Source organism: Ptychodera flava, chromosome 4, assembly GCF_041260155.1.
Source record: "Ptychodera flava strain L36383 chromosome 4, AS_Pfla_20210202, whole genome shotgun sequence".
In the NCBI taxonomy this organism is placed as follows: Eukaryota; Metazoa; Hemichordata; class Enteropneusta; family Ptychoderidae; genus Ptychodera; species Ptychodera flava.
Window position 1 is genome coordinate 8,152,738 of NC_091931.1, and position 11,638 is coordinate 8,164,375.

Genomic DNA, 11,638 nt, shown 5'->3' on the forward strand with positions numbered 1-11,638 from the left:
TTACTTGGCAAATTCTGTCGACTTGTTTTGTGGAACTAGCTTTTCACATATTCCAGTTCATCCAACTTTACACCCATCCAAAAAATGGAAAAGTAACATTGACACTCAGCTCATTAAAACCGATATCAAATCATGATTTTTTTTTAATTTGGAAAATAATGGAAAGAATACTTTTTATAGGTTTCAATAAGAGAAGTCAAAATCTCAAGGTTGCCAGGATTTTGGGTTTTTACATTAAAACCATTGAGCCTAATGCTATTGGTATAATAGGAATTGTTCAATTGTCTTGAAAATACAATGGCAAATGCCAATAGCAAAATTATTTCACAACAGACCCACACAATCTTCGGCATAATGAAGTATGAAAGGAAATTGGGCGACTGTTAATTTTTCTTGCATTTTATCCTGAAGGTACAGTCAACATTAAATGTCATAGCGAGAAAGCCATAAAAAATATGCTGATATAATTTGCCTCCGAGGTTGCTATTTTGAGTCATTTGATGGCAGGCATTACACTGGGGACCTTCCCCTTTCTGTAAATGTTTTGGTCGGCCTGTTTCATTTATCAATTCACTCAAATATTGTTGCTTTAATGAAGCCTCTTATATGACCACACAGTCGTATCATAATTAGCTTGATTCATGTCGCTGACAAATTCGTTTTGGAATATGTGATGGAAAAACACCTTGTCTCATCCCCCCAACTTGCACCCCCAATACTACTGAACAACATTGGTATAAATGACAGGATGGACTTTCTCACATTTCAATTAGCAATGCAGCAATTTTGTTGGTCTGTCGACATTTTCACTCTTTGATTTATGGTTCAAGTTTCCTACTTATCCTTTGGCTTACCTTTAAGAACATCATTACGGCTTCTATATGTTCTGCTCCTACATTGTCACATGAGATATGGTCAGTATTATTGTCTCCTGATAGCCAAGGGCAGTGGTGACAAGATGACTTTGCAATTGTTTACAGATGTCCAATGTTTTAAATTTTCAGTAATTGAGTGTTTCCCCCTCATCACATCCTCTGTGGTCTAAGCACACTAAAATTACCTTCACCTATAACATGTCATTGAAAATAAAATTGGAAACCTTCATCTCCAGAAAAATCAATCATGCTAAACAGATGTTTTTCAGTTAATTGAATGAGAGCTAATTGTCCACTTGTCACACTTCAAAATGTCATCTTTTAGAATTTCATAATTTATACATGGGCCCATGTTGATTCAGGGCTTTACTTGTACTTGTTGGATAGATCTTGGCCAAGTTGGTTATATTTTGGCAGTGTTTTCATATGGCTCTACTGTTAGGAGCTGGTTTAAAATATAAATATTGTATATCGCAGTTAACATTCAGAGGCTGTAGCAAACATTCATTGAGAACATGTCAGTGCAGTATTGGAAAGCTATTTTAACATTTGTTTAAATCCACATTTCTCACTGTGTATAGTGAGAATGACCTTTGTAGTACCATACAAATACCTGACTTGTGCACCGTGCACAGTCAGTCTGTCTGTTTCACTGATGATAGTCAGTATATCGGTAAGCAAGCACCATCGGTCTATTTTTCTTGTGATAATTAGTATATTGAAGCAAAGATGTACATGTATATCGGTAATAGGGTCAGTACACTCCTGAAGTTCGCTGGTTAATTCATTTCCCTACTTAGCCAGTCAATCAACATTATCCCGTCTCATTGGCCATACTTTAGTCTAGTGCAAATATCGGCTGTCTTTCTGTTGTTCTATCAGAACAACATTTTCCCATTCTTCAAATTATGTCAAAATTCCATTAGGTAAAAAAAACACTTGAGTTCAACCCCCCTCCCCCCCACCTAAGGCCCAAGCCAAACTACAACCACCTGCAACACAATCATCCTGAGTATTCTCATTGTAAAGGTTACTAGCCAGCTAGTACATATACATATACTAGTCACCTGACCAATTGCTCAGAGTCATTGGCCATGCCCTGTCTGTTATTCCTGTCTCTTGTTTGAACAGTCCATCAGACTTGCCAGTAAGGAATAAATGAGGACTATTAAAGCCACTATGGCGGATATTGGTATTGTGCTTCAGACTTAACAAGATCTTAAAATTGTAGTCTGACCACTGCATCACTTGAGAGCTGCGAGTACATAATTTGTCTTAAAAACACCACACACAACATAGTGTATCTGTGCTCTCTGTGCTGTCATAAATTCATTGAAAACTAATAATGCACCATTTAAACGAAAGGAGATCTGTGCCCCACAGAACAGGTTATGATCAACCAGCTGTCTTTTCTCAACCAACCTTGCCATGGATACAGGGATATAGGTATCCCCTGCTAGCAAATGTGTGCACACGTCATGATTCTATTGATTGTGTTGGCTGACATGTCAGTCACTTCAGCTGCATTCTACATGCAGTCTAAAAATAATTGGAAATGATAAAATTGATTTTGTAATCAGTACCGCTATTGAGGTGAATATGAATAAAATGCCACAATCAACCACTAAATACCCACTCTATTGTTAAAAAATAGCTTCAAATTTCCCAATAAAAATACATAGTATATCTTTCTCTCCTTTTTTATGTGTAAAAGCTAGTTGTATGCACATTTCAGACGAGTTTAGAGAATTTCACCATGTTCAAAGCCTGCGAATGTATTAATATCAAACACGGTGATATATTTATAGACAGCCAATCTGTCAGGTCTTTGTTTGACAGCAAATAATTCAAGTTACACTGCGATTGCACACTGGCCATATTATTGTCAATGCAGTACAGAGTTTCAATTTGGGATGCGGTGAATCTGGTCGAGAAATTTATTCGCACACATTATTTTATGTATTCAGCATGACAGACAGGCATAATTGGAGAGATGTCACAATGATTGGTGACTTCACAGGACTAGCATGGCCATATTCTCCGTTCATTACCATACATATTACACAGGCACTGATGTTTTTTTCAAAGGGTCAATTTCATATTAACACATGACTGATGGTTTAAGCATACTGCCTTGGACAACTGGCACAGAAATGTACAGTTCCTAAACACAAAAAATGTTTTTTTCTGTTTATCCACATCTTGTGAAAAAAATTACATTTTTCAACTTTTATGGCTCTAACTTTTCTAAATAAAAAAACTGAATACCATTGATTTACTTTCATTGACTGATCGTTGAACATTGCGTAGCATTATAGCTAAAACAAGAATTTTATCCATTGCAGGAATATGGTTTTTAATTTCACATCATGTACAGATTATTTCTACACAGACCGCTTTTGTCCTACTTACAGTCTGAATGAATTGTTAGATAAATGTTGCAATTTTATCCATGTGACCTAGAGTTTAGGGTCAAAGGTTAAATGATGGATGGGAATGTGCAGTGCAGGGTGATCCATGTCTGCACTGATCTTCAATGGCGACATTTCTTTTAACCCGCAGCAATACAGGCTTACCATTTCTTGGGTGTAAGACTGAGACAGGAACGCGATAAAAATTAACATGCTCAACTGCTATCAAGTGATATGGCAAAACTGCATATACATGTATGATACAAAGCAAATCCCGAGGCCGTGGTAACTTTTCATCCTAAAATAAACCACGCAAATCTGCCAGTTTTGAAATCTCTATTCGTTACATTTTTTTTATTTACTTTTTAATCTTTACACTTGGGTCCATCAATGAATAACACATAAGCAAACAATTGGTTGATATTTCGACTCCAAATGGGAATAGAACAATATACTCTGCACTATACTTTTTAATACACGTCTTTGTCATAATCAAAGGGTTCATTTTCAAAAATATTGGTACATGAGATGACGCAAAGTGTTTTCTGATACAGCAACTTGTCAGTAAACTATGCAGTACATGATTACTCTCTTTTAGAAGGTACAATGTAGGCTGCTTTGTTTGAAGAATGACCTTTGACTTCTTGTTGCCAGGACAACTACATGGGGAAAACGGGTCACCACCTTACCATTATTGCAATATCATGGCATCTGGAACACTAAATATCTGCTCATAACTTGCCCAACCATGTTTTTATGTGCATAAATTAATATGTCACCTACGCAGTGTGTTTCCTGAATGATGCATTTTGTGCCAGAAATTCTTGGAAAGTGGGGATCCAAATTCACAAATAGCAAGCAATCGTCTTTCAAGGAATACTGCTTCCAAATGGCAGTATTTATAGTACATTTACCGTTGCAAGGAATGTACATGTTTAAGTCATTCACCCCAGTTCCCTGTATACAGGTCCAACTTTACCATAGAAAACGATGGATTTGGACAAACCATGGTGGTGAAAGGGTACATTAAGTCATAGATCTAAGACTCTTACTCAACAAAAGACTCAAGATTTCATTCAATTAAAACATTTTGAAATTCAGGTATCTATATTTGATTCCATACTGTCATAGAATCTAAATTTAGCCACATAACTGACATTTTTTTAACCAATTGTACTTGGAAATAAATGAGAACAATTTATTTTGTACAAAATGAGACATCTGTGACTTTTTACAATGTGTATTGTTGGAGAAAGCAGGAATAGTATGCTAGCAATTGACTCCAGAACATTGGGCTGCTGTTTTGACCAAAATGTTCATTTGCCTCAATATTAATGATAATAATTGAAGGATTTTTACTCGATATAGCAGGCCGCGTGCAACATTTGCTGCGGTCAACAGAAATCGCGACAATTTTTTGTCTCTCTATACAGTCTTTACCACTGTTATGAATCCCTTGATATGATACTTTTACAGTTTCACTCAAGAAATCTGTGGTATCAAATATCACCAGTCCTGCAAGAATAATTGCTGAAGGTCTAATAGACATTTTCGGAATATTTATATTTGCATCGCAATGATGGAACTCTAAATGACATCATTACAAATCAGCCCTATCATGATTTTTTGAGCCGAATTCAAATGATAACAGAAGTGCCAAGGAAGCTACTGTGTTTCTATTCTGCTTAGTTCAAAATCACACCTGTCCATCTACTGTATTCTTCTCCTGTCCCGTGTGAATGAAAGCTTTCAAGGATTGTTGTGACAGATGTTGACGGCTAAATAAGCTCCGTTAGCTGCAGCAACTGTCAATGTACAATTATTTTTTTGGTATAAATTTTCTCTGTATACCGGTACACAAAGTATACGTTTCTATAGTTCTGCTCCCAAAGTCGCATAGAAATTCCTAAAGTTCAACATTACAACACTTTCTGTACTTGTGTTAAATCAGTATGTTATTGACGACATTATTTCAGTTGGGGTCGAGTCAAGTACCATAGAATGATCAGAGCAATTAACACTGCATAAACACCGACAAAGGCATTGCATGTTCACAGTGCTAATACTTCGCATTCTAGTACCTTTAGGCAAAGAGGAGTTTCACAGCAATATTATACTTTTGCTGGAACAAAATTGCTCATAATATTATTAAAAGCTACAGCTTGAGGAGAGTGTACAAGATTGAATGTGTGCACACACCAAGCAAGTAATGTATCAATGTATGGGATTGGCTGCATATAATATCATTATTTCATATGATAGTTTCAACAAGAAGTTCAATGTTTGTCTCAGCAGAATTACCAATCTTGTATGCAACAGCTATGCAGTTTAATATTGACATGATGATGAAGGTTATGGATGTTTCATGCAAATCAGCATACAGCTACGTAACTGTGACAAAAGACACACAAAACAATCCAATACCCTGGGAGATTGATCATATCAGTGCTTGGTATTCTGTATGCTGTGAAATAGAAATTGACCTTTTCAATGCTAATTTACACATTTGCAAATAGTCATAAATTGCAAGTTTTAATATTTAGAATATATCTTTATCAGCATGTGAACTTTGTAAGAAATTAAGGAGATAATATCACTACCGAAACGGTGAGATAAAAATGGCTCAAAGAAGGTTTTCACAATAATTTTGCTAAAAAAAGTATTATAAATCTGTATATATTCACTTGTGGAAAATACGTGTCCTTCTTTGCTGGTAGAAGATTTATGATTTTATGTGTTGTTTATTTTCATATCTCCTTGGGGTGCATCTTTCAGGTTGAATTCTGCTGGGCTTTTAGGAAAAAGAAGCTGAATGGTACATGCATATTACTAAAAAAAATTGAACATGATTTGCATAATGTTTCTTGTGATCAGACAATGTTTTGTGAACTGTCACTATCGTTATTGTGAAAATCATCCTGTGTTTGTTATATTACACTGTTTCTGAAGGTTGCTGAGTTTGCAAGAATAATTGAATCAATTTAAGTTACCCAGAACAATAGGGAGTCACCCATGGACTCATTGACACACAATGTGAGTTTTAAATTCTGGTTTTGCGTAACAAAATTGATTCTTAGTGATGCCATGTAGTTGCATGACATGTATATATGTAATGACAATATTAGTTTAAAGGTTTTGACAAGACAGAACGGAATGGAGAAGGTTACTAATGAATGACTTCAATGGTACATTGCTTCAACCCATATTGCAATGAAAACAATAAAAATTCAAATCAACAGCACAAATGATAAAAAGAAAAAAGTAATTCAGACAAAATCTAGAAATTATATTGTATGAATTCCAGCTTGAGCTTTTGATAATATCTTTATCGTATTTGTTTTGTATCATTAAATTAATACATTTTCTACTTCATCTCTAACATATTTAAAAAAAAACTGTTGAAATACAAAGTAATTTCCTTGAAAACACACCCTAACATACTTGAAAATACATCAAAAAGTTATAGCTAGGAGAAAATGAAAGGTTCCAGTGATGAACTATGGGATGTTTGGAGAAATGTACAAAGGTTGCCTGCAAGAGAGATTCTTGGAACCTCTTCAAATTGGAGAGAATTCAAACAATACACGGTACTTCAGTGGAATCTAAGTGCTGAATTAAATGTGGATTATCAAGTGATAACTTGAGAAAAGTTGTCAATATGCTCTGAAGCAAAACCTGCATTTCCTACTCAGTAGTCTTGTTACACATTCACTTTTCACATAAACAGTGACAATAATGATATATGACAACATAAACACAATCATGTGATAGTTGGGTTTGAATTATTACCACTAGCAAAGATCTCAGAAAAAAGCACTAAATTGTAACAGTTCAGCAGCAATGATGGTTGGTATACAGGACAAATCTTCAAGTTTCAATACTGTTACAAAGTCTTACAAGTAATCAGGATCTTAGAAAGCAAAGCTTTGTCACAAGAGGGCGCCATTGCTATGATTTTCTGGGATAACTAAACAGTGTGGGCTTTAATAGCACACCAAAAATGGGCAGAAAGATACAGCATTGCAGTACTGTGTTAACATCATCATGGACACTTACAATAATTTTTTTTTTTTTGACTGCTGAAAATTCCATAGTAAAGTTCTACTCATGAAAATGTGCGATAGAAATCTTTTCATTTTACACACTGCAACATCAAACTTCAATGTTTGAATGCATAGGGATAATTGAAGTAATACTATACTGCTTCATTCTTATATGTGGGCCTTGCTATATTTCAGCTCAATGAATGTTAATTTTAGCAAATTTCAATGAAAAAAAATTCAGCCAGGGGTCTTAGGAAAAAAGATGGCTCACTAAGGTGAAAAGAAAAAAATCCATCAAAAGTTACTTTCTGGAACACATTTTATTTTCAGGATGCCCTTCGGGTGCCAATTGAAGACTGTATCAGATACACAATGGTTCTTTGGCAAAATACATTTCGGAAATGCTACATTTAGATTTTAATGTCTTCCTCATATAGCTCGATCCCAACGGTATAATTGTGGTCAGCTCATGTAGCAACTTTTTGCTTTTTAAACTTCTTGTTCTGTTTGTTAGCTTATTTCTTTCCACAAGATTTTGATATCACAATGTAATTTTGGATGTAAACGTAAGATAATAAAAGCATATTACATCTGTTATTGTTCACTACTGAACTGTGATCTTTACGAAATATAAATGAGAATGCTATAATTTCGACAGCTTGCATAAAAATGGGAACTGATTATCTAATGTGCAACATTTTACCCCACACACAATAGAGGACTGTACATTTGTTGTTGGGGAAAAAGTGGAGAGTGTGAGAAAAAAAGTTACCAGTAATCAGAGAGTGAATTAATTCTCAAGAGAGTGAAAATATCAAATGGTCCACCCCTTAGAGCACCTCATATGCAGGTAACTGAGTTCGTATTTAACCCTATGTAACGTTACCAGGTATATTGGCATCAAGGAAGAAATGCTTTCAGCAATAAAGTAAATCTATTCATGAGTAGCCTCACATAAAGTATTACATGTAAGGTGTCTTTGATAATCTATTCCATAGAACTGACATATCTGCACTGGCTTCTGCTAATGTTAGGTGTCTTTGATAATCTATTCCATAGAACTGACATATCAGCACTGGCTTCTGCTAATGTCTTATTACATGTAAGGTGTCTTTGATAATCTATTCCATAGAACTGACATATCTGCACTGGCTTCTGCTAATGTCTTATTACATGTAAGGTGTCTTTGATAATCTATTCCATAGAACTGACATATCTGCACTGGCTTCTGCTAATGTCTTATTACATGTAAGGTGTCTTTGATAATCTATTCCATAGAACTGACATATCTGCACTGCTTCTGCTAATGTCTTATTGCATTTAAGGTGTCTTTGATAATCTATTCTATAGAACTGACATATCTGCACTGGCTTCTGCTAATGTCTTATTACATGTAAGGTGTCTTTGATAATCTATTCCATAGAACTGACATATCTGCACTGGCTTCTGCTAATGTCTTATTACATGTAAGGTGTCTTTGATAATCTATTCCATAGAACTGACATATCTGCACTGGCTTCTGCTAATGTCTTATTACATGTAAGGTGTCTTTGATAATCTATTCCATACAACTGACATATCAGCACTGGCTTCTGCTAATGTCTTATTACATCACTTCTCTCTTCTCATCAAGAAAAAAATGACTTCATATATTCACACTTAATCTTTTTCCCTAATTTTTGACTTTCAAAGCCTTACACCATACTTGACTCAGTTTTTTGGTTTTGTTTGTTTGTTTGTTTGTTTTTGTTTTTTTTGTGGTTTTGGGGTTTGTTTTAGGGGGAATGTGCATCATTTAGTAAAATGTTGTCTTGGTTCTCATAACATTCACATCATACAATTGAAATTCTTAAAAGTTTGTCGAGACTGTTTAGGGTTACCATATTTTTGATAAATATACATAGATCTACAGAACAAATCTATATTCAGTATATCCTTCAAGAACGTCATCTTTAGTTGCTTGAAAACTGAGAAATAATATATATATATATATATATATATATATATATATATATATATATATATATATATATATATATATATATATATATCTGAAACTAATTCAAGTACAAATTAATGATGTCTTTTGCAATCTTCAGACAGATCAGGCATTTCTTTTCTCTTTTTTGTCATTTACATCGTCAGGACATATCATGGTACTTTCAAGTCATATAAATAAGACACAACAAATTACAGATATTGTTACTTTGCGCTCAAAGTAATTCCTGTTGTTTTTTGTTTATAATGCTCTGCTTTAACTGGCATTGAGACACTGTGGATCTCCATGGGGACATCTGTGTAACTGTTAGATCTGTATATCTTTCCCATCTCAAGGTATAGATGTCTCGACAGTACCCTGAACAATATGGTAACACTAACAGATTTATATACCTCTGTATGTGCTAAAGGTTACATACCTCTGTATGTGCTTAAAGCTCTCTGTATTGTAGAGACCGACATACTTCAAGAACGTCATCTTTAGTTGCTTGAAAACTGACTGGACTTGTTTCTGTCAAACCATATTATCTAAACCAAAAAATGGACAAGATATTATGGAAATGGCATAGGAATAACCTAGCTTGTATCAAGTGGCGCCTCTTGTAATTGTAAAACTGAACTTCACTTCCTGGGACGAATGAGGTAGAACATGTCAAAGAAACAGTGACCATACATGTAGAAATGAATGATAAGTCTAACCGGACAAAACCTGAGACAGAAGTCACCATTCAATTGACATTCTATTGGACATGGTGACCCTCTCATTAATGCAGTAGACATGCTTGACATAGTCAACCTTGTCAAAATCTGGATTTTTAAAAATATCTATGAACATCATTAGAGACCTTAAAAACGGACCGTTTTTAAGGTCTATGAACATCATTACAGTGCCATACAAAGGGATGATGTTATCCTTGTGTAGAGTTGCCATAAAAACAAAAGATTAATTAATAATTTGCAGTCTATATGAGGGCAGTATACATAAATATTGCTGAAACATTCTTCTACCCTCATGCATGCATGAACTTCAATAGCAAAAATTTCTACAATGAATAAACATGTCCGTCCTTAAATTTTGCATTTTCTAGATAATACAAAATAAGCCTTTGCTACCCTCCAGTGATTTGATTTCCCTTTATTTTGGGTTTACTTATTCCAATCGTCTATTTCATCATTTTCATTTCAGTCTGCAGTATAAAGATCATTGAGGCCACTGCAGAATAGCCTAATCCCTAAACAAAATATTTTTTGCCTCGGAGATTTTTTGGCCTGGAGTATGGGCAAAGGCCAAAAATCTCCCAAATCAAAAATACTCCATCTTGGGACTAAGCTACTGCAGAATGGTATGTAATTGCATAAACTGCACCCTTTTGATACCATATTTTACACAATGTAAAAGATATAGCTGGAAATTAGGAGATATAATAAATACACTGTTCATTTCTGAGGCAAATACTGCTGATAACATCTCCCTGATTGTGATTGGCTATGGCATCTTATAACTTAAATCAAATCTGAGATCTCATTGGTTATCACCTATGAAGACTTGCCTGAAATTTGAGATCTCACTGGAGGATGTCTGCAATAATTCACATGCCTCTCACTAAGCTAATTGCCTTCAAATGACAGAAATGGATATACAACAGTTGAAGCACATATAAGATCAGATGCGGACCATAGCAAAGCAATTAAATGATACAATGGCACAGGAACTCCAATTACATGATGCTGGTGAGAAGAATATGAGAGGACAATAACAACCGTTCTTGTGAGTCAAACCCGTTGTGATGTTGTCAAAGCTAAGCTGCATATCTACAATGAAATTACCTTGTGATACTTTGCTTCTTGTGTAGTCTTGTATCACATGTTCTAGTACGTTCCTAGCACAAAACAACGACAAAATTTTGCCATAGAGAAACACTGAAAGAATTCAATGTGTTGAATTCCAATTGAATCTTTATAATAATTTCAAGATAAGCATAAAGATATACACGTATCACTCATTTAGATCATTTCTGATCAACATACTTGTAGTTCAGTGTGTTGTTGCAGTTCTTTAATCTCCACAGAATCTCAAAAATATATCTTCAGTAAATCTTTAGTTTTGATAATAATCCCCATACAAAGAAATCTTGTTGACTTCCATCCTAAACACTGTAACTAACATTATAATAACAACCTGAAAAATTAACATATCCCTTATGAAAATTTTAGCCTGCTGCAGGGTTTTACATCACTTTTAACTTTTGAGAGTCCCTGGGACTCCTGGTGTTAGAAAATGGGAGTCCTACATCAAAATATGGGGGTCCCA